Raw genomic sequence first — 22,447 nt, 5'->3', positions numbered from 1 at the left:
TGCTTCATTCAGAGGCAGCCACTCCAGCAGAGCTGGTTCATCCTGTTCTGGCTGATAGCATGCAACTTCTGTGCTTTTCAAGGAAGAAGGAAATGCTGCCAAGAGACTCCAGTAATCTGATGGTGTCTCCAAAAGCTATCATTTCAATTACATTGTTTGGATTTGAGCATTAATGGACAAGGCACTGGTGCAGTCACAAATGCAATTATAAATAGCGCTCCTCCTTTCACTTAAGAGGATATCCTACCCCCCCCCCCGCACGCGCATTAATAGACAAAATCCAGGCCAACACAGGACATTGGGTCCATTCAAGTTAATTTTACAAGAGGGGTTATTTCCTTGAGCGTGATTATCTTGAATTTGAAGAATTAGATCTAGGCTTTTGTTTTAGGCCCATGTTTAAACACACCTGAACACAGGTGAAGTTCAGATTCAGATCTCTATAAAAAGCTAAAACCCAAGAACTCAGGTTCAAACCTGCTTGATCCTGGGCTGAATCTGAATTTTGTCGTTCAGCTCATCCTTAGCATAAATACCAGCGTTAGACACTTGTGAAGAATGAGTGTACACAATAACTGTTACACAGAATGGACTAGGTCCTCAGCTGATATAAACTGGTATAGTCCCTTTGATTTCAGGGGAGTTATGCCAAAACACACCAGCTCAGCATGTGGCCATTTGTCTGAATCTGTTCTCACTTACCCTGCTGCTACTCCACTGAAGTAAACTCTGTGCTGGTGTAAAAGAGTGCAGGTGCATTGAGTTTGAGGAACTTTGCCTTTTTACATTGGCAGAGTATCTGGCCCATTGACTTATTCCTGATTTGCACCTTACTCCAAGGACTTCTGGTTTGGACTGGTTTGAGATCACAGTCCAGCACAGCCTTTTCAAAAACCGGCTACAGCATGCTCTAGCCTTGATTTCAGTTCTTCTCATTTGATGACTCGCCGAGTTAATGACTGTACTCCCTAATGGGATCAGCAATTTTCTGCTAGAGAAATTCATTATAATAAGCACCATCATAGTCCAAATAAAAATAACTTACTCAACAATAAACAAATATAAACTCTTTCAACATTGCACCTGGTATTTCTATCTAAGGTAGATCTACGTCCCTCATAACTGTAGTAATGGCCTCACAACAACCGCTTTGAGGTAAGGAGACAGTATCCCCATGAGTAAAATGGGGAACTAAGGGCATGTCTTCACTGCAGAGTTAACATGATGATCAGCAGCCGGGTTAGCCTAGCCTAGATGTGAGCAGCCACACTGCAAAGCACTGCCTGAATTATCGGGTCCTGACTTGTGCTTCCCCCACATGAGTCACCTGGACTTCTGGTGTTGTGTCCCATGTTTCTATGTGCCACAGCGAGCTGAGCCGCTGTGATTCTTTCCCTGTGTGCTGTGGGAGAACTTATTAGTCCTTTTGGGCACACCAATAGGGGTGGATTGTGAAGAACTATCAGCACTCAAAAGGTTTAGCCTGTGCCCTCATAGCGGAGTCGGTGGGGCCTGGATCCATAAATGTACTTGGGCACCTAAGCCCCATTTTTAGGCTACAAGCTAAAACCCAAGTAAGGCTTTCACTCGGGCTGGTAACCCAGGCCCAGATGGATCTACATGTGGCATGTGATCCTGAGTGTCACAGGGCCTAACTTTTAGGCACCTAGGAAGGTCAAAGAAACAACACTGAGATCCACAAAGCCTGTGTTAGACACCTAAGTTCTCTATACAATGCATGGGGAGAGACTTGTGCCTCAGAATGCAATTCACAAAAGCCAGCACAATCTACAGTAACAGTCAATGGAGCAGGGGGACTGAACTCCGGATGTCCCTCGTTGATACCATAACCACCAGGCTACAGAGCCATTCTCACATGCTCTTTTGCCTGTGTCGATTTAAGTAGCCTCCTCCGGCAGCCAGATTTTGAATGGGGCCTGATTTGGCAGATGTGCTCAGACCACGTTTCTTGGATCAGGCCGCAGATGAATTAGGCGGAACACAGGAACATAAGAACATAATATAAAAATGGCCATATTGGGTCAGACTAACGGTCCATTTAGCCCAGAACAGGTGATCTCAGGCACCAGCTTCCTCCTTTCCATGGGTGTGCTCAACCCCCACTCAGCCTCAGGCCCTGCCCACACTCCACCCCTTCCTCCAAGCTCCCACCCTCCCCTTGAAGCACCCATGGAGTCGGTGCCTATGTAGGTAATCATCAAGCGATCCATCCCCTGTCACCCATTCCTAACTTATGGCAAACAGAGGCTAGGGACACCATCCCTGCCTATTCTGGCTAATAGCCATTGATGGACCTATCCTCCATGAACTTATCTAGCTCTTTTTGAACCCTGTTATAGTCTTGGCCTTCACAAATCCTCTGGCAAAGAGTTCCACAGGTTGACTGTACACTGTGTGGAAAAAATACTTCCTTTTTATTTGTTTTAAATCTGCTGCCTATTCATTTCATTTGGTGACCCCTACTTCTTGTGTTATGAGAAGGAGTAAATACTTCCTTATTTACTTTCTCCACACCAGTCATGATTTTATAGACCTCAATCATATCTCCCCTTAGCCGTCTCTTTTCCAAGCTGAAAAGTCCCAGTCTTATTAATCCCTGCTCATATGGAAGCTGTTCCATCTCCCTAATCATTTTGGTTGCCCTTTTCTGAACCTTTTCCAATTCCAATATATCTTTTTTGAGATGGGGCAACCACATAGAATCATAGGTTAGGGTTGGAAGGGACCTCAGGAGGTCATCTAGTCCAACCCCCTGCTCAAAGCAGGACCAATCCCCAATTTTTGCCCTAGATCCCTAAATGGCTCCCTCAAGGATTGATCTCACAACCCTGGGTTTAGCAGGCCAATGCTCAAACCACTGAGCTATCCCTCCCCACTAAAGAGCAGAAGCCACACACTCCATCCAGCACACGGAGTGGCCAGCATGAGGCTTGAACCCATGACCTTGGCGTTATTAGCACCACGCTCTACCCAGCTGAGCTCACCAGCCCACACAAATACGGCATCCAGTATTCAAGATGTGGGCGTACCAAGGATATATATATAGAGGCAACATGATATTTTCTGTCTTTTCCAAAGGGAAGAACACATATCATCTTCCACTTTGTGAATTGCACTGGAGTTTAGGTATGAGACAGGCTTCCAGAGGCCTACAGTGGGGCAGCAGTGCACATGCCCAGAGGCAGGAACTTAAGACACCTAGAGAACTTATACAGTGAAAACTTAAGTTCCTAAATTCACTTGGTGCCTATAGGGTTAGGCGGCAGCCAAGCAGCGGTTTTATGGGTCATAATGGTGCCTAAAATCTGGGGGTGTAGGTGCCTAAATCCCTTTGTGGATCTGGGCCATAGTAATTAAGATTGAGATAGGCATTCCAACCTAAATCCACTTTTTAGTTGCCTATATTTTGCTTTTTGGATTAAAATTTTATCATGCTTGGTCTGATCCTAAGGCTGAAATTTTGGCAAAAGCTTGAGGAAAAATAATGAATCCAAATACAGAATTTTAAAACCACCCCATCGAAAGTAATAGGGATTTATCCCTGCTGTAGAATTCTAAAGGTCGGTTTAAACATTCCGCAGAAAGGTGATTGTTCTCTATTCAATTCTATAGGACTGTTCCATAAGGGATATCTCTGTGCTATGGTCTGAGAGATCTGTAAGTAACTGTCCTTGATCACCATTCTCATGGGTTCCGAGGATGTCACATTAGTGATAGTCTCATGCATATAAAGGGATAGATCCTCAGCAGGTATAAAGTGCTCCATTGAAATCAAAGACAGAAGGAAAGATGGCCCAGTGGTTAGGGTGTTAGCCCTGAAGTAGGGCTAGAAGATCCATATCCAATTCCCTGCACTGCCACAGATGCCTTGTGTGATCTTGGGCAAGTCACGTAGGGGCAGATTTTTAAAGGTATTTAAGCACCTAAAGAGGTACATAGGCACTTGGTAGGATTTTCAAAAGCACCTAGGTGACCGATTCCTATTGTGGGAGTGAGGCACCTACAGTGCTTTTGAAAATCCCACTAAGTGCCTATCTGCATCTTCACTTGTCTAAATATCTTTTTAAAAAAATCTGTCCCTTTGTCGCTCTGTGCTTCAGTTCTCCATTTTCACATTGGAGCTAATAGATCTTCTCTACTCTAAAGGGGTGTGTGAGAGTAAATGCATTAAAGATGGTGAGATACCCAGATACTATGGTAATAATGGCCATATAAATACCATAAATAGCTGTGTATTTGGACCAGGGTATTTTATCCACTCCTCAAAATTTGCCCAGGGTCAGTGGGTGAGTAGAGTATTGCAAGGCTGATCTATTATTTATTAATAAAAATCATCCAAAACAAGCCACTTATGTCTGAGGAATAAAAGGAAGCATGAGTATTTAGATATGTTTCTTGGTCAATGGAATTACTCCATATAAGGGTTGCTATCTCATGCCCTTTATGAATTAATACATCTGGTCACAGAGTGTTATTAAAAATATAAAGTATATAAAAATGCAAATATTGAGTAAATCCATAGTAACGTCATTGACATATCCCAGTACTGCAATCTCGGCACAATTAGATGGTTTCTTCATTACAAGAAGTTCACCAACAGCTACATGCATACACAGACCAGGATGACTGGTGCCTCAGAAATACCTAAAATAGAAAGCTGAATAAGGACCATTCAAATGTTGAATATTTTTCAGCTATTAGGCTACACTGAAAGAAATGCAGAAATGTTTACAAAGTTTAGTGGATACTGATTTACTTGGAGATGGAATGTGATAAGTTTAATTTGCAATGTCCAGCAAGATTTATGGGGGCAGTGGAGGGTTATAAAAGCTTGCAAATAGCAGCCTTAATCCTGCAGTTCTGACACCAGCAAAATTCCCATTGGCTTAAATCAGCTCTTATTGCAACATTTCTACCATTTGGGGTGAAATACTGCAAGGACAGTTCATGAGATTTCAGTGTTGTCAAATCCAAACCTGCCTCAAATCCATACCCTGAACTTTACCCTAAACCTAATCCCAATCGGAATCCAGATCCGAACACTGAATCCAGTCCCAGCTGCAGTGTTAGAGAGGGGCTTGTTCTAAACCAGCTTATTGGTCATGTTCTGCAGGTGCTGTTACAACCACAAAGCTAACCTTGGTGCATGAGAACCCTACAAACATGGGCAGACAGATACATGGGCCCCATGGACAGAATCACAATGTAGCTGTTACACTCAATGCCAGGAGCACCTGACCCGGCGATTGCAAAAGGAAGTTGGTCCCATGCAGTAGTTTTTTTTATTTTCTTCTGGACACCAATGACTATGAAACCATGGGCCAGATTCAATTAGTATGCCCTAATTGCTTTGCGCCACTCTGGTGTCACAAAACTCGCCCAGCTGGCCACTTAACCTTGCTTTACAGCTGTTTTGCATCAACAGAGCAGCAAAAACCAGGCGGAGACCATCAATGATTATGGGCCCAAGTTTCCAGACACATGCTGAAGCAGAAGGAAACAGGCACACTCACTACCCACTACCATACTTCAGGGGAAACTAGGTTAATTCAGCTGCTGTTTACACAGAGGTGCCACTGTAGCCCACTGGCCGCACACACACACAGTACAAATAGGACAATTCTACACATGCAGAACAGCAGACATTCAAGTCACTTAACCTCTCTGGTGGAGGAGGAGGTTCAACAACATTGGGAGAGCAATAGCAGCTCCACTCATCCGTTAAGTGCTGGAAAATCCACCAGGAGACCCTGGCCTGGCCTTTTCCCTGATCTCCTGCCTCAGTTCTGTGGCTTTATCAGACACAGAGTGTTTCCAGACCAGTGGTGCCTACCTTGGCCATGTCTAAGCCAGAAGGCATGGCAATGCCCTCCATGGATCAGCAGTAACATTCAGTGGTACTAGTGCAGCTTGTGTAACAAACAGCACTATGGCAAAATGAGTCAGTGACATCTCCTGTGAACTGGGGAATGTTAATCTTCCTGAGATCTGGGTCTTCAAATGCTAGCAGACTTGACAGCAGCTCCTCTTGGCGAGCCCTTAAGGAGACATGCACACTTGTAAGGTTCTCCTTCAGTTGCTGTTTGTGTTGCCAGGTATCAGTCAAGCTATATGCATTCAGCACATGAAAGTCACCCACAGCAGCATGGTCACCTTCCTGGTGGGGTCTCTCAGCTTACCAGGCCCTATTTATTAGGTTTTTCTCCCAGAAGTTAGACTCTACAGTCACAACGCTGCTGTTAGCAGGGTGCCATGTGCCCCCATCACAGCCAGATTGCTTCATCCTCGCCCTGATCATCAGACCTAGTGTTGCTGCCAGGGTTCTGGCACTTCTTGGTGGAGCGAGATGTGCCATCTGTCTGGTACAATTCCAAGGAGACATCATCAATGGTGCCAGCACCATTCCTGCCATAAAAATGTTACCCCAAACCTTATCTTCACCCAGTACAAGTGTTGTATGTCTGATCCCTCCTGTAAAGCATGTGTCCCTGTAATGCTACCAAGGAGATCAGATCCCATATTGGCCTGTATAGATAATGACACCCACTAACATAGTGGCTCTCAGACTTTTTTACTGGTGATTCCTTCAACATAGCAGGCCTCTGAGTGCAACCCCCCCTTATAAATTAAAAACACTTTTTAATATATTTAACACCATTATAAATGCTGGAGGCAAAGCGGGGTTTGGGGTGGACAGCTCGCAACCCCCATGTAATAACCTCCCGACCGCCTGAGGGGTCCCGACCCCCAGTTTGAGAACCCCTGCACTAACGCTATCATGGAACAGCACTCAGGTTATTGCTGTCAGGGCTATTGACCCTGGCTTTTTGCTGGCATGACCTGAAGGCAAGGTGTGAGAAGTAGCATCCATAGTAGGGCATCCCTCAAGGCACATGAAGACTTAACTCTTCTTTTGTAAGAATCATTCCAAGTGGGTTCATTATTCTACTCCCGGATTACAACCTACTATTAAAAGCAGATCTAACAATGGAACTCTACCATGTCTGGACACACTACTGTATTAACTGATTGATAACTCCAAGTATGAGAGCCATATGCAGGAGGATAAAGGTGAAACATGTTCAGACTTGCTCCTAGGCATGTTTCTACCAACTATCTCAATACAAGTTGTCCCACCTGATTCCTCCTCTGCCATCAGCACTGGATGGTGTCACTTGCAAGAGGAGGCTTTCATAGTTCTGGTGATGTCTTCTCTGGCATCCAGAAGACTGTGTTGAAATGGACACGAGACGACTGCTGGATGTAGCTCATGGACCAGTCACAGCATGAGTACCACCTAGATGAGAAACACAAATTAAATGCAACGTGAGAAAGTGGTGGCATGCTTCAGAAGAAATTATTGGAGTACTGGGCGTAATAGGATTCCAGGAGCTTCAGGGGACTAATTTACCACATATAGACACTGAACTGCAGGCCAGATTGCAGGAAACATGCCAATACCTTGCTGTTCCCATGCACTCCCATCATGCAGCAATGGATTATGGATACACAACCAAAGGGAGTTAATACAGTATGGATGAATCTAAGGCCATACCATACCACTAGGAAAGTGAGGTCAGAGAACACCAGATGAACAAGTCATGTTAATCATAGCAGCCCCATGTAACTAGTGGCCAGAAACAAAGTAAGTGTCAGCGTGCAGGGCAGACAGTGCAGCTTGACAACAGTATAAGGGAGGCAGAGCTGCATTACGTGTCGCTATCTGCACATGGCCACACAGTGAGCAGAAAGGAACAGCACTGGTGACAAGTCTTTACTTACCAGACAGCGTTTCCAGCCACAGAGGACTCCCACTATGACAGGATGCTTCATGACAATGGCCCCCTTTTGTGATGTAAGTGGTTGGCATGGAACTGGTCTCTCACAAGTTGCTTCTAAGTCCTTGTAAGAGTTGAGCAAACCCTTTTTCTTCCCAAACCAGCTCGTACTTCAGCAGAGTGGTCACAACTACCAATGGCATTTATAGCTGCACAGGTCTCCTTCTATTTCCTCCTCTTTGCAGCCTGGCCCCTTCATCTCTCCCCCTTTCTGTGCATGTGGTATTGCAAGATATCGCTATTTGGTTTCCTTCTTCAAGACGATTCACTGCTAAATCCCTAATAGATCTTCCCCTGCCTGACTTGGGGTTGAGCATAGGTGTGGCTCGGAACAGCTGGAAATGATCCAAAGTTCCTCTCCCCTTTCCGAGTCTGCTGCTGTTCATGCTGGCCCTTTCACTTGCACCTACCTTTCCGCAATTGCTTTCCCTGGAGACATGGGACTTGATTTTACTCTGACTTGCTCTAGTGAGCACCAGAACTAACTCGCACAAATCTCGAATTACACCAGTGCTCGCCAGCGTGAAAGGCGAGTCAATCCCAATGGAGACATCATGCTCTGTAGACAGGGCACCTATCGCTGCTCTACTGTATGTCTCACTTGGACCTCAACTGAACGACCCAGAAGAACTTACTATTTCTGGGTAGGGGTAGCAGTCAGTTAGAATGTAGGACATTGGCCTGTCACACCAACCATTCCATTCCCATACACCAGACCTGTCAGCACTCCTTGAGCTGCTGATCCAGACATTCCAAAAACACTATGTTCCCATTTTAGGTCTGATCTTCAAAGGCGCTGAGCCCCTGCAGCTCCAATAAGATTCAACTGGAGGTTTGAAGGGCGAGCACTTCGGAAAAGTTGGGTCATAGATGCGTTCAGCCATACATTGCATCACAGAAAAGAGATTGGGGAGGACTTAGCATCCTGAGTCCACACTGATGTCAGTGGCTTGAGTGGTGCATAGTTCACCATGGTTGAACTTGGAGCAGATGCAAAAAAAAAAAAAAATTTTGTTTTCAGTAAAAAATATCCCTAGCATCATATGCTCAAAATATGGTCAACCCATGTGTAGGGACACATTCTCCTGTGACATGACTGAGTTGCATCAGGGCTGCTCCTCACAGTCTATGTATCAATTTCCACATCCACAGTTGTCTCCACAAATGTGTGATTGTGTGCGCTTAGTATAGTATGTGTCAAGATGTGTGAACAGGGATGGGGAAGTGTGTGTGGTGATGTGGGTAGGACTTGTGGGTGTTGTGAGAGGATGGTTGCAGGCCATGAGTATGAGTATACATATGAGTATGTATGTGAGGGGATTGTGCTTGTAGGGTAAAGTATTGGGGGCTGTTTATAGTACAAGTGTTAATAACTACAGTGGCAGGGCAGGGCAGGGCTGTAGCGTGATTGGCTTTGATACCAATTTGAAAGATTTCCTGTATGTACTCACCTATATATCTGGTTTTGTAATCGTGTCTGTGGGGCAAATACCCTGTGGTTAAGCACTGAGACTACAGTACTTGGCCAGTGCCCCTGTTGTTGGGGGGAATCGTTTTTACCAATGAGAGCAGGCTGAAAATTTTCTGTCAGAACTTCAGTTTGATGAAAAATTATTTTCGACCAAATGGAAATGTCCAGGAAGTCAGAAAAGTTGTGGTTTTTTTTAAAAGTTGTGGATTTTCATTGTTTAAAAGCCCCCAGACCTAAAACTTTTTGGTTTTCAGTTATTTGACAAACACCCCCTTTGCAAAATTGGATGAAAACAAAAAAACCTTTTTTATCCAAAGTTTTGGCAGAGGAAAGAAAAAACACAAAACCATATGTTTCTTGACCAGCTCTACCTAGACTCTATCAGCCGGTGAGTTGCTCCCTGATAACCAGCCTGTTTCTGCACCTAAATCCAGCATTTCACCAGCACTGATGTGGTGTTTGCAGCAGGGATGTAATCAGTGCTATGAATTTATGTGACTAGTGGTTGAACTCTATTCCTTCCTAACTCTGCAGAAGGCATTTGGGGCGTTGATCACATATTGCTTATGCAGCTTGCCATGTGTGCACTTTTGAGGGTGATTTTTTTTGCCTTGCATGATCTTTTGCAAAAGAAGAGCCATTCAGGGCCACGGACTGTAAAAGAAAAGGAGAGGGTGAGAGATGATGGGCGTGGGGGGAAAGGTTTGTGGTTTGAAGTAGAAATAGTGCTCTAGTTCTGCATCTGAAAGAATGGGGGCTTTGTAAGAGAGAGGGAGGGGACGTGTAAACCAGCAGCAGTATGAGAAGAAGCAGAGGCCAGACTTAAAGCAAGGGAGATATTGCCAAGATTTCATGCAAAGAGAATGAGGCCTGGAGCAGAGACAATCTTTGGGGAGTGAGGGGGAATTGGGAGAAGAGAGGAATGCTGGATCAACACACAGATGATGCAATCCTGGCAAGACAGCTGTGTCAAGCGTCCAGCTTCAAGAAATCTGACCTTGCTTATAGCATAGCACATTTAAAATCACCTTTGCTTTATTTCTTACAAGTTATAAACTAATCTATTTAGTGAGGGAAATGGGCCCCTAGTCTCTCCCCTTTTGTGGCCTCTTCACTGCATGCCAGCAGCATGTAAAGGCCATAAAGGAGGCAGAATGGCCCCCTGGGAATAAACCCTGGGAGCGTGAGGCTACATCTTGCATCATATCCCTTTTGCAGCCCTCAGTTCCGGGGCAAGTAAGGGATGGATTAGAAGTGTATGTGAAGGGGCTGACTCACCACTAGCACCTCTTTGTGGCCAGGCATGGCACAGCAGCTCTCTCCTTGTCAGATATCTCTAGCCCAGGGTTGGCCAACCTGAGCCTGAGAAGGAGCCAGAATTTACCAATGTACATTGCCAAAGAGCCACAGTAATACGTCAGCAGCCCCCCCATCAGCTCTCCTTCACCCCCCGCTCCCAGTGCCTCCTGGCCACCGGCAGCCCCGCCAATCAGCACCTCCCCCTCCCTCCCCGCACCTCCCGATCAGCTGTTTTATGGAGTGCAGGAGGCTCTGGGGGTGTGTAGAGGCGGTGGAGCGAGGGCACGGCAAGCTCAGGGGAGGGGGTGGGGTGGGGGCAGGGCCTGTGGCAGAGCCAGGGGTTGAGCAGTGAGCCCCCCCCCCCGCCCCATGAGAAAGTTGGCGCCTGTAGCTCCAGCCCCGGAGTCGGTGCCTGTCCAAGGAGCCGCGTGTTAACTTCTGAAGAGCCGCATGTGGCTCCGGAGCCACAGGTTGGCCACCCCTGCTCTAGCCAATGATTGCTCCAGGCCTGCAGTTGTCTGCCTCTTCCTTTGACTTGGCCCTCCGACCAGATCACTTTAAAGTCTCTCCCCACCCGTGGTAGAGAACGAACAAAAAACAAGGGGAATTAATGGAAATGACCTGAGTTTACAGGTAATAGTGGAGAATGGGTCTCTCACAAGGTGCATGAGCATCTGGCCATCCCTTTCTTCAGGGAGGGGCCATCAGTCAACTGGGGAGGGGACACCTTCAGCCAGTCCTCTCTTCAAGAGCTGAAGGTTAAAAATCTGATCTGCTCCCCTCCCTGGTCTACCACCCACTGAGCTGGGGGTCTCTCTCTTAAGCGCCTCCCTCTAAGCCTGACACTGCTCACAGGTGCAAGGATGCACAGCCATCTGAGCCTACATTAGCTCATTAACCCCATATTGTCCAGTCTGGGGTTTCTATACCCCATCACAGAGCGGGAGAGGGCATGGTGCATTCCGGCTATCCTAGGCTGGTGAAGTAACCCAGAGGTGAATATCAGAAGCTGGTATAACTTAGAGCTGTCCCCGAGGTGGCTGTAAGTTGTGCCAGGGAACAGACAGGTCTCCAGCAGGACCCAGCAGATGCAAACGTGGCTTAAAGGTATCTCACATTGTCCACCCCACCTGAGTTGAGCCCCTGAGAGAGAGAACTCAGAATTGGGGTGGAGGCCTGAACTGAATATTCAGTGACTTTTTTTTCCACTTTAAAAAACATTATTTCTGAATAAATGCTTTCTGTGATTGTCAGATAAATATTTCCTGAGCTATTTCAAACCTTGGTGAAAAGCTCTCTAGGGTTTTCAAATTCCATAGGGTTACACTCTAGTGTAGGGTGGGGCTGGCAGAGGGAAGGGGTGAGCAATGGAGGCAATGGAGCATGGCGCAGGGAGGTCAGTCCTCAGAGTGAGGGGCCCGCCAGAGTCCATGGGGCATGGCATGGCAGGGGCAGCCCCACTCCACCCAGCCCACTGCAAGGGCACTATTTACAAACTGGCAGTTGCCAGATGCACAGTGCCTGGCCTGGCCCTGAGCTGCCAGCCTGCTCCTTCCCCTCGGGGGCAGACTCATACCACACCACACAGCCTCCCCTGCCCAACACCCCCCAACTCCCTATGGCCAGAGCCCCCTCCCAGACCCACTATGCCCAGTGCTCCCCTAGACCTCCCCCACAAATGCACAGCACCCTGCACACCACCACCCCTGCCCAGCGCCCCCCTGCTCACAGCCCCATCACAACTGCCCAGCACCCCACATAGAACCCCACTGCCTAGTGCCCCAACACACAAATCTTCCCCGCCTCCCCACAGCCCAACATCCCACCCAGACCCCCTGGAGACCCACTCACCATCCCTGCTGGGAGGCGACTGTGTCTGCCAGACTGAGCCAGCAGCGTAGCCAGGGCTGATCCCGGGGCCGGGAATTGCTCCAGCCCCTCGGGAGTGGCACAATCAGCCAGGCCAGGGCCTACCCCAGCCAGGATCCCTCAAGATGCACTTGCCTAGAGGGGCCCAGCCAAGGCCCACCCCCCCGTCCCCTCTACTGTTGCCCCTCCTCCCCCTGTCCCCAGCTGAGTCTGGCCAGGCTTCTGCACCAGTCCCAGGCGGCTCAGCTCTGGGGAGACAGTTGCGGCCCCACAGCTGGTGGGAAGCAGAGACTGCCTGGAGCCGGAGGTGCACTGGGGTCCAGCCAGGGGGCAGAGAGGAGCAGCGAGCAGAGAGGCTAGGGGGCAGAGAGGAGGCCTTGGCCAGCTGGGGGGCAGGCCAAGAGGAGCAAGTGGGGGGTGGGGGGAGCCAGAGGGGTCTCCGGGCACAGTGCAAGCGGAGCTGGCCAGGGCCCCTTCTGAGCATGGGCCCGGTTCCATAGAGCCAGTGCGCCATTGTAAGCCTGCCACTGCACTCACACCCACCTCTACTGACACAGGACGTTCATACCAGCCTTGGCCACAAACCTTTAGCTGTGTGGCTACATCGAGGAGTTTGCAATTGCTAAAGAACAGAGCACTATGGACCAGAGGCTTGTTTTCCACCCTCCTCCCTTTAGTGCTATTTGGATTGTTTGAGTAGGCCTAGCCTACTGTATAATCGCAATCATGACCCTTTGTGACTCCTGGGGTTTGAAAAGCCATGACAGCTTCCATCTCAGCTGAACACTGAAAAGGGGTTCCCAGATGGACTGCATGTAATTAGATTACTTTTGTAAAGTATTTGGATAGTGTGTTTTCAAGATGTGCAATAAATGGTGTTATATCAGTGGAACTCTCCAAATTCACTGAAACCCACTATAACCCAATTCCTTTGAAACAGGCACTGGACTCCACATATATAACGAGCATGGACTACACATAGAGTAAGTGACAACTTGCAGAAGGGATGTGAAGTGCCTGTACACTGTACACATCCCCTAGATATCACAGCTATTCATCAGAGTTTTAAAACAATTTATAGGGTGTTTTTTGTTTAACTGAGTTATGAAAACAGTTTATAAATGCACAGTGATCCAAAAGAGAGAGAGAGAGAGAGAGGGGCTGATTGGCCAGTTTTCTAGAAAACAGCTGTACTATTGTTCTTCTTATGGCTGACCTTAAGCATTTGCCAGCCCTGGGCTCTTCACTTCAAGGAGGGCTTAAGAGAAGGGTAGTTATCAGAGTCTTGTGGCGGTGAAGGGGTGTCTGTTTCAATGGTCCAGTTGGATTTCAGGCCTCAGTCATGCCTCTTCAATGAACAGCTTACAAGCTGCCACTGTTCTCAGATTTCATTACTAGAATTTGAGTGTTGTTCTGGTTGGTTTTCTTGTACCTCAAATAGAAATCGGCAAGATTTAAGTACAAACTGTAAGGGATTTTTTCACACATATTTTGCTCCTGTTTCCTGGAATCCAAGAAAAAGAAACGTGCTAGAGCAACCCTTTAAAAAAAAACAAACATACCAACAAAATAGAAGCCTGTTCCCATCATTAAGTGCTGCATTCATGCTGCATACAGTAAAACCACACCCACTATATACTGAGAGGCTGCAACAAAACCCACTGCAGGATAAGGATTCTGACACAACAGCCTTGCAGCGGCTAAGAACCAGCATCCAGCACCCCTTCTAGCGAGAAAAACATGGTAAGTGTTTAAAAAAAAAGTTTTATTTTCATGAATCAATGGCACAGCTGTGATGTGTTGACTTACAGGCTTCTTATAAAAATGTTTGCATAGTGTGGAATCATGAATGCTTAGCCAATGTAACTCTGCAACTGGATCTACCTGATTTGTACTCAGATTAACTGGAAAGTGTTCCTTATATTCCTTACCGGAACACCTACTGGGATTTGTTTGTCAACATTTGCGGGCAAGCACCACCTTTCCTGACATCTGCTGATACTTACAACGGATCACTTGTGAAAGGTGAATTCTGCATGTTTTAGTGATGCATAGTTTGGCAGGGTACTTTCCAGCCTTGTGTTGCTGTAGAGGATTCGGATTCTCCAAAGCTCACAGTGAGTGAGGGCACTGACAGACTGAGAGTAAATATAATCAGGCCCAGGGCTTTTAGTCACTTACTTTTCATCTATTTTCTATCCCGTCTAAATTAAGTTCCGTTTTTGACAATAGACATTCTGCTTTGAGCGGGAATATCTGTCAGAGCTAGGGTAACCAGACAGCAAATGTGAAAAATCGGGACGGGGGTGGGGGGTAATAGGTGCCTATATAAGACAAAGCCCCAAATATCAGGACTGTCCCTATAAAATCAGGACGTCTGCTCACCCTAGTCAGAGCTGGTGGTACTTTTGCTCAGAACTGAAAACATGTTTAGAAGAATAAATCTGAAGAAGGGGCAAGTAAATATCTTTGGTCCCAGTACAACTGAAGAGACTCTTAAGTGTTCTTTTTCACCCACAGATATCTACATGTTTTGCATGCTGATGCAGTCACCTCTAATTGCACAGGTTACGGAACAGGTCATGTGCCTCAGTGCCACAGACAAATTTTAAAGAACCATTTCCATGATTTCAAAAATATTTCCAGTGACTAGTTACAAATGAAAGAAAGGAACAGCACAAAGTGAACAGAATGAAAGCAGCATTCCTGACACTTTGTGACCTCTTGATTGGATCAGAGATTTCAATCTGAAGAGCCTCAAAAAGGTCACACAAAGCAAAAAGCAAATGGTGCTGTTATTGCATACTGCAAGTATATGGTATGTAACTTGATTTCAACTAGCCTAGCATGCACCTAGAATTTCTCTTACTGAACTATCCCTTACATTGGAGCGGGTTTGTATTATGTACGGTCCATGACTGCTCAACTGTGATGTTAAATTAATAGACTTGGGGCTCAATCCTGCAAGATTATGAATACCCCAACCCTGATCCAGCAAAACCCTTAGGCCGATACTTAAACACATCAGTAGTCCTATTAAGCCAATGGGACTGCTCACATGCTTGAAGTTAAGCACGTGCTTAAGAGCTTTACTGGATTGGAGATTCAATTCGTAGATAATTTTCACATTTTTTTTATTTTTATATATTTTTCAATCAGATTGTCCTACTTCCATATTGGCCACCAATTATAAGCAGTTTGGAGTAGCCTACTGTGCAAAACACCTGGTTCCAGACCCTCAAGCTCCCTCGACCAGTATTGCTCAAGGTGATCCATCTGGCCAGTAAAGGAACAGCAACAGTGAGCTATGGAGAGGGTGAGGTGAATCCTCCTTGTCCAGGAAGATGGTTCCAAATACTGACATAATTAACAATGGAGAAGGCAGTGCAGGAGAACACAGAGGAGAGAGAAAACTGGCTAACAAGCCCATGCTGGGAGAGATGGAGGGGATGGAAATTAGAGGCTACATTTTTTAAATTATTGACGTAACAATTTTAAAATGTATTTACACTTCAAAAAACTCTCCAGAAAAATGTCATTGCCCAATCAAATATGGTTGTGTGTGCAACACATTGAGCCAGATCCTCAGCTACTGAAAAACAATGTAATGGAGCTATGTGAATTTACCCCTCCAGAAGATCTAACCTACTCCCTTCTCTGGCTTTCAGTTTACCCAACCGGCACGGATCTCTGATCTTGTGGGCTGAACTTCTGATGACTCCCAGGAAACAATATGGGACAATTTCCATAAGGTTCCCTCACTGAGGTTTTTCTTCCCATAGATCCCTTCCTGCAGCTTTTTCAGTGGGAAGGGGAAATCTGGCCCAGGAATCTCAGAGGGTAAACTGAGACTAGAGATACCAACACTGACTTTTGTATGTTCCTACAATTCAGGAGATAATCATGGGATACAAGTGATTTCCCAGAGTTTGGGAAGTCAAAGAACTGCTATCATGCATTTCACAGGTTTTAGTTTATTTCAGGGAAAAGACGACAAAAAACCTAGAAGGCCCACAGTAAGTGGACTGAGTGATTGGGGACTGCATTTCACTATTCAGTAAAGTAGTAGGAGGTTATAGTTTGATCACAAGCCTGATTCTGCTCTCACTTTTAAAATGGTGTAAATCAGTAATACCTCCACTGAAATCAACAGAGTCCCACCAGTGTAAAAGTAATGTAAGTTAGAGGAGGATCAGATCCTACATATTTGCTACCTGGCATCTCCTTTTCAATACTATATATTTATAACCTCCAAAATATTTTTTTTAAATAGTAAAATATACTAAACAATTATGGGCCTACTCCTGCAATCTGATCTATGAGGGTGACTCCCATGCATCTATATGGACTTCCTTCAATGAGATTCCACAACAGCATAAAGGTTCACTTGCATGGAGCAGATTGCAGGAGTGTTTATCTGTAGGGCCAAAATTCAGATGTGCAAATATTAATAGGAATGTTTGCATTAATTACACATAAAAATCCAATGAAAACAGCTTTTGTTTGGTTGGTTTTTTGGTTTAGTCTTGTAAACATTTCATTTAACTGTTTTCAAACCAAAGAGCCCAAAGGGGTCTCTTCTTGATTTTGATCAGAGTTTTTCATACTGCAGGACTGAGCTCAGACCTTGCCAAAAATGAAACAGCCCAGTCTACCATCATCCAAACTGAACACAGCCCCCAAAATGCATAAACATAGGAAAACAAATCTGTTTTCTAATTCTTTCATATTTAATAATCCTGGGCCACATTTGGTATGGTACTTAAGTACATGCCTGACTTTAAGTAGCCCTTTAAGTTAGGCATATTTATAGATTCAGAGCCTAAAGGAACCACTGTGCATCTAGTCTGCATAACACAGGCCACAGAACTTCCCTGAATTGATTCCTGTTTTGACTACAGAACATCTTTCAGGAAAAATCCAATCTCGATTTAAAAATTGCCAGTGATGGAGAATCCACCAAAACCCATGGTAAATTGTTCCAGTGGTTCATTCCCATCACTGTTAAAAAGTGGTGCCCTATTTCTGACGTCCCTTGTTGAATTATTGGTTTATTATTTGCTGCATTATTGAAATATTGGTTCTTAACCCAGCGTCTTTCTAAAAGCCTCACAAGACCCTTCTGATGAAATGGGAGAGGCCCGTTCTCCCTTTTCTAGAACCAAAGGGAGCTTCAGGAAAACATCTGATTTATCTGGGTATACCCTGGTATCCAGCATAATATAAGCATGCCTAGCAGTTGCACACAAAAAAACAGTGTGCCTGCTTCCCCTCTCACTTACACGAGTGTAAACCAAGGGTAACTGCACAGAAGTCAGCAGGCCAGATCCTCAGCTGGTGTAAACTGACGTAGCTCCAGGATGTGGTGCAATGGAACTAAGTCCAGATGAGAATCAGCCCCTAAAGCACTCTGATTCTTTTGGTTATAGGTGACCAATAATTTTCAGTGATTTTTTTACTTTTCTAGCACAACATTATTAATTTTAATGGCAAGCCATTGATATTAACTGTGACTGACCAAATGTGGGGGAGTGACCTCTACAGAGTGAGCACCAAATGCTTTTACAAATTCCCCCTCAGTTTTCAGTAGGTGACAAGTGCACCGGATGGTGGTGCATGGCATGCTGGAAAACCTACCCATGGCACACTGCACTTTGCATTGACACAAGCACTTCTGGTGAGTATGTGCAACACCAACACATGCAGCCAAGTATGCCTGGGCACAGCTGATTTACGAATTGTGGCAGTCATAGACAGACATAACTTACATCAACCAAAGCTTGTAAAAGACGACATGGGCTTGAGTGGATCCTTACTCCTCAAGAAGTCTCACTGAAGTCGCGGGGCTCTAGATGGAGGAAAGTACTGTTCCACGTGAGCAAGGACCCCTCAGTCTGACCCTTGAACTGCAGTGTTTTTTGGAATAACACTAAAAAAAATCAAGCACATTCTACGTTTACAAAAGAGCAACCTTAAAAATGTTAGGTTTCAGAGTAACAGCCGTGTTAGTCTGTATTTGTAAAAAGAAAAGGAGTACTTGTGGCACCTTAGAGACTAACCAACTTATTTGAGCATAAGCTTTCGTGAGCTACAGCTCACTTCATCAGATGCATACTGTGGAAACTGCAGAAGACATTATATACACAGAGACCATGAAACAATACCTCCTCCCACCCCACTCTCCTGCTGGTAATAGCTTATCTAAAGTGATCACTCTCCTTACAATGTGTATGAAAATCAAGGTGGGCCATTTCCAGAACAAATCCAGGTTCTCACCCCCCCCCCACACACACACACACACAAACTCACTCTCCTGCTGGTAACAGCCCACCCAAGGCGACCACTCTCTCCACAATGTGCATGATAATCAAGGTGGGCCATTTCCAGCATAAATCCAAGTTTAACCAGAACATCTGAGGGGGAGGAGGGGGTAGGAAAAAACAAGGGGAAATAGGCTACCTTGCATAATGACTTAGCCACTCCCAGTCTCCATTTAAGCCTAAATTAATAGTATCCAATTTCCAAATGAATTCCAATTCAGCAGTTTCTCGCTGGAGTCTGGATTTGAAGTTTATTTGTTTTAAGATAGCAACCTTCATGTCTGTGATTGCGTGACCAGAGAGATTGAAGTGTTCTCCGTCTGGTTTATGAATGTTATAATTCTTGACATCTGATTTGTGTCCATTTATTCTTTTATATAGAGACTGTCCAGTTTGACCAATGTACATGGCAGAGGGGCATTGCTGGCACATGATGGCATATATCACATTGGTGGACGTGCAGGTGAACGAGCCTCTGATAGCATGGCTGATGTTATTAGGCCCTGTGATGGTGTCCCCTGAATAGATACGTGGGCACAGTTGGCAACGGGCTTTGTTGCAAGGATAGGTTCCTGGGTTAGTGGTTCTGTTGCGTGGTATGTGGTTGTTGGTGAGTATTTGCTTCAGGTTGGGGGGCTGTCTGTAGGCAAGGACTGGCCTGTCTCCCAAGATTTGAGAGAGTGTTGGGTCATCCTTCAGGATAGGTTGTAGATCCTTAATAAGGTGTTGGAGGGGTTTTAGTTGGGGGCTGAAGGTGACGGCTAGTAGCGTTCTGTTATTTTCTTTGTTAGGCCTGTCCTGTAGTAGGTGACTTCTGGGAACTCTTCTGGCTCTATCAATCTGTTTCTTCACTTCCACAGGTGGGTATTGTAGTTGTAAGAATGCTTGATAGAGATCTTGTAGGTGTTTGCCTCCGTCTGAGGGGTTGGAGCAAATGTGGTTGTATCGCAGAGCTTGGCTGTAGACGATGGATCATGTAGCGTGGTCAGGGTGAAAGCTGGAGGCATGTAGGTAGGAATAGCGGTCAGTAGGTTTCCGGTATAGGGTGGTGTTTATGTGACCATTGTTTATTAGCACCGTAGTGTCCAGGAAGTGGATCTCTTGTGTGGACTGGACCAGGCTGAGGTTGATGGTGGGATGGAAATTGTTGAAATCATGGTGGAATTCCTCAAGGGCTTCTTTTCCATGGGTTCAGATGATGATGTCATCAATATAGTGCAAGTAGAGTAGGGGCGTTAGGGGACGAGAGCTGAGGAAGCGTTCTAAATCAGCCATAAAAATGTTGGCATACTGTGGGGCCATGCGGGTACCCATAGCAGTGCCGTTGATTTGAAGGTATACATTGTCCCCAAAATGTAAAATAGTTATGGGTAAGAACAAAGTCAAAGAGTTCAGCCACCAGGTTAGCCATGTTCTTAAAGCTGAAAGGAGCTACTTCTTCCTGACCCCAAGAATAGCCATGAGTCGCTCAGAAAGAGATTATGTTCAGTCACTTTCAAATAGTTCAGCTAAGTGGTAAGTCTACAGATATGAAGTCACTTGGGAGTGAGGAAATTTAAGGCACTGAGGCATGGATACACAAAGGGATTTACGTTGTAACACTCAGCATCACAGCCCCTGACTTTTAAGCACCTAGAAAAATCACAGGAACAAACTGTGATCCACAAAGCCTGACTGGGGCACCTAGGCTCCCTATACAATCAATGGGGGAAAACAGGCACCTTAGAATGAGATCCACAAAAGCCAGCATGCTAGGCAAGGAGCCAGCTAGCTAGCTAGGGAGATGCTGATGAGAGTGATGTGTCCAAAGCGCCACCCCCTCAAACATCTAAGTCTGGGCTACAGGGAGGAACCTATTTTTGCTTAGTTAGCCAAGAAGGAGAATCCCTTTCTTGGAATAAGGTGGCTCAGGCACCTAAGGTGTCTTGCAGGAACGAGTTAGGCGCCTGCCTCGTTCCACCCAAAAATGGCCAGAGGAGTAGGTGGTGCTGCACATCTTATAACTTGTAGCCCAGTGGTTAGAGCACTTGCCTAGGATGTGGGAGGCTCACTTAAAATTTCCCCCTAATCTACCAGACGGGGAGAAGGAATTTCTGAACAGGGTTCTACCACCTCTCAGGAGAATGCTCTTATCACTGGGATAAAAGTTACAGGGTGGGCACCACCACTGCCTCCTCCACCTCTGGCCAGATGGATTCTGAATGGAACCTGATGCGGTAGGCAATCCCTGACCATGCCTACCAGATCAGGCCCCAGACATGACTTAGATGGATGAATGCCATCTTCCCCCAGTTCATGACTCATTCTGGGACTTAGGCAGGAGACAGGTGTTTGGATGCCTACAGTGAGGCAGCTGCATGCACAGCCAGATGCAGAAACAGACACATACAAGGTCCAGCGGGAGTTCTGTAGATCATAGAGAAGACTAAAACTGGGACATAAGTGCCTAACTCGAGACTTAGGCACCTGAGTATATTTGCGGATCGGGCCGCTGAAGAATACTGGAAAGATGAAGAGAAGTTACATGAACTGTGCTGAAAACAAGTCTTCATGGTAAACTTTAATTCTTCCATATAACATAAAAACGTGCAAATGTGACAGCTAGTCTGCTATGGTGTGAGAGAATGAAAGAAGTGATCAGATAGATGAATCAGATCTAGCTTTCTGATCAGATAGCTAGAAAGATATCAATCCATGAAGGATTCCTGTAATCTTCAGATTAGAAAGTGATGCAACCTTTAATGAGATGCAATTTTTGGATTATTAACTCTGTCTCAAATGAGTTTATGAAGCTGTAAATCCCATTACCACTTTTCCATTGGTGGCTGGCATAGGCAGAGTGAAGTTAATAGGAACGGGGAATCTGTGGACATATTACAACACAAATGCCAAACTGCAGTCTTGCCCAGAGAAGGAACGGTAGGTTTTGTCAGATTGGGCGAATAACAGTCTGTGGGGAAGACCTTCCTATTCCATGTGCATTGCTGAATTTAACTTCCCTAGGTGGCCACATTCTGTCCTCAGCTGTGCTTGTGTGGCTCCCTCTGACCTTCCTGGGAGCCCTGTGTAGTACTCTTGAGGAAACAAGGAATCTTGGTTTCAGTAAGAGATTTTATTCAATTGTTACCATCAGCAATTAAAATGGATGTGACTGGATGCAACATCTTGTTCAGAGAGGGCTTACACTGCCCCCTTTTCCCTCTCTCACTCACTCGATATCTACGTGGTCCACAAGATGGCATTATGCCACACCCTGTGTCTTCTGCCCATACTGGGATGAGATGCACTCTGTCAGCATCAGAGAAATTCCTCAGTAGTTTAGCTGATTGACATTTTCTCCTTTGTTAAATTACCATTCAACTGAATTCTCCATGTTCTCCCTGTTTCCTTTTACCTACATAAGTCCCGATTCTGCTGTCTGCATTCCTGGGCAGAAAAACAATTTCTAAGAGCATGTTGCTTGAATAAGCATGGTAGGATGTGGCCAAGTCTAGCTAAAAAGGGTAAAGATGGTAGTTACCCTGGAGTGTATGGAGTGACTGTGTCTTCGTATTGCTAAGAAATTGCAGCTGGTAGATTTCAAACTAATTAAGAATACTTATAATTTATAAAGGGCTTTTTATGTTCTA

General features: G+C 45.6%; 1 long non-coding RNA gene across 4 annotated transcripts in view; it reads right to left on the bottom strand.

Annotated features, from left to right (window-relative positions):
• Positions 1-22,447, bottom strand: part of LOC311518762 — a 48,535-nt gene that overhangs the window by 13,245 nt on the left and 12,843 nt on the right. The window contains exons 2-5 of one of the 4 annotated variants that reach the window (XR_014711108.1): positions 18,267-18,427; positions 13,715-14,002; positions 7,159-7,318; positions 3,548-4,665 (exon numbers count right to left, since the gene is read on the bottom strand). This is a non-coding gene — a long non-coding RNA (uncharacterized lncRNA). Of the gene's footprint in view, positions 1-3,547; positions 4,666-7,158; positions 7,319-13,714; positions 14,003-18,266; positions 18,428-22,447 lie in introns of those variants that run through there. The other 3 variants (XR_014711109.1, XR_014711110.1, XR_014711107.1) reach the window with 3 other exon arrangements.

Source organism: Lepidochelys olivacea (assembly GCF_965140295.1).
Source record: "Lepidochelys olivacea isolate rLepOli2 genome assembly, chromosome: 1".
NCBI classification, from domain to species: Eukaryota; Metazoa; Chordata; order Testudines; family Cheloniidae; genus Lepidochelys; species Lepidochelys olivacea.
Note: the sequence above shows the minus strand (reverse complement) of the source record. Positions and strands in the feature narration are given on the sequence as shown.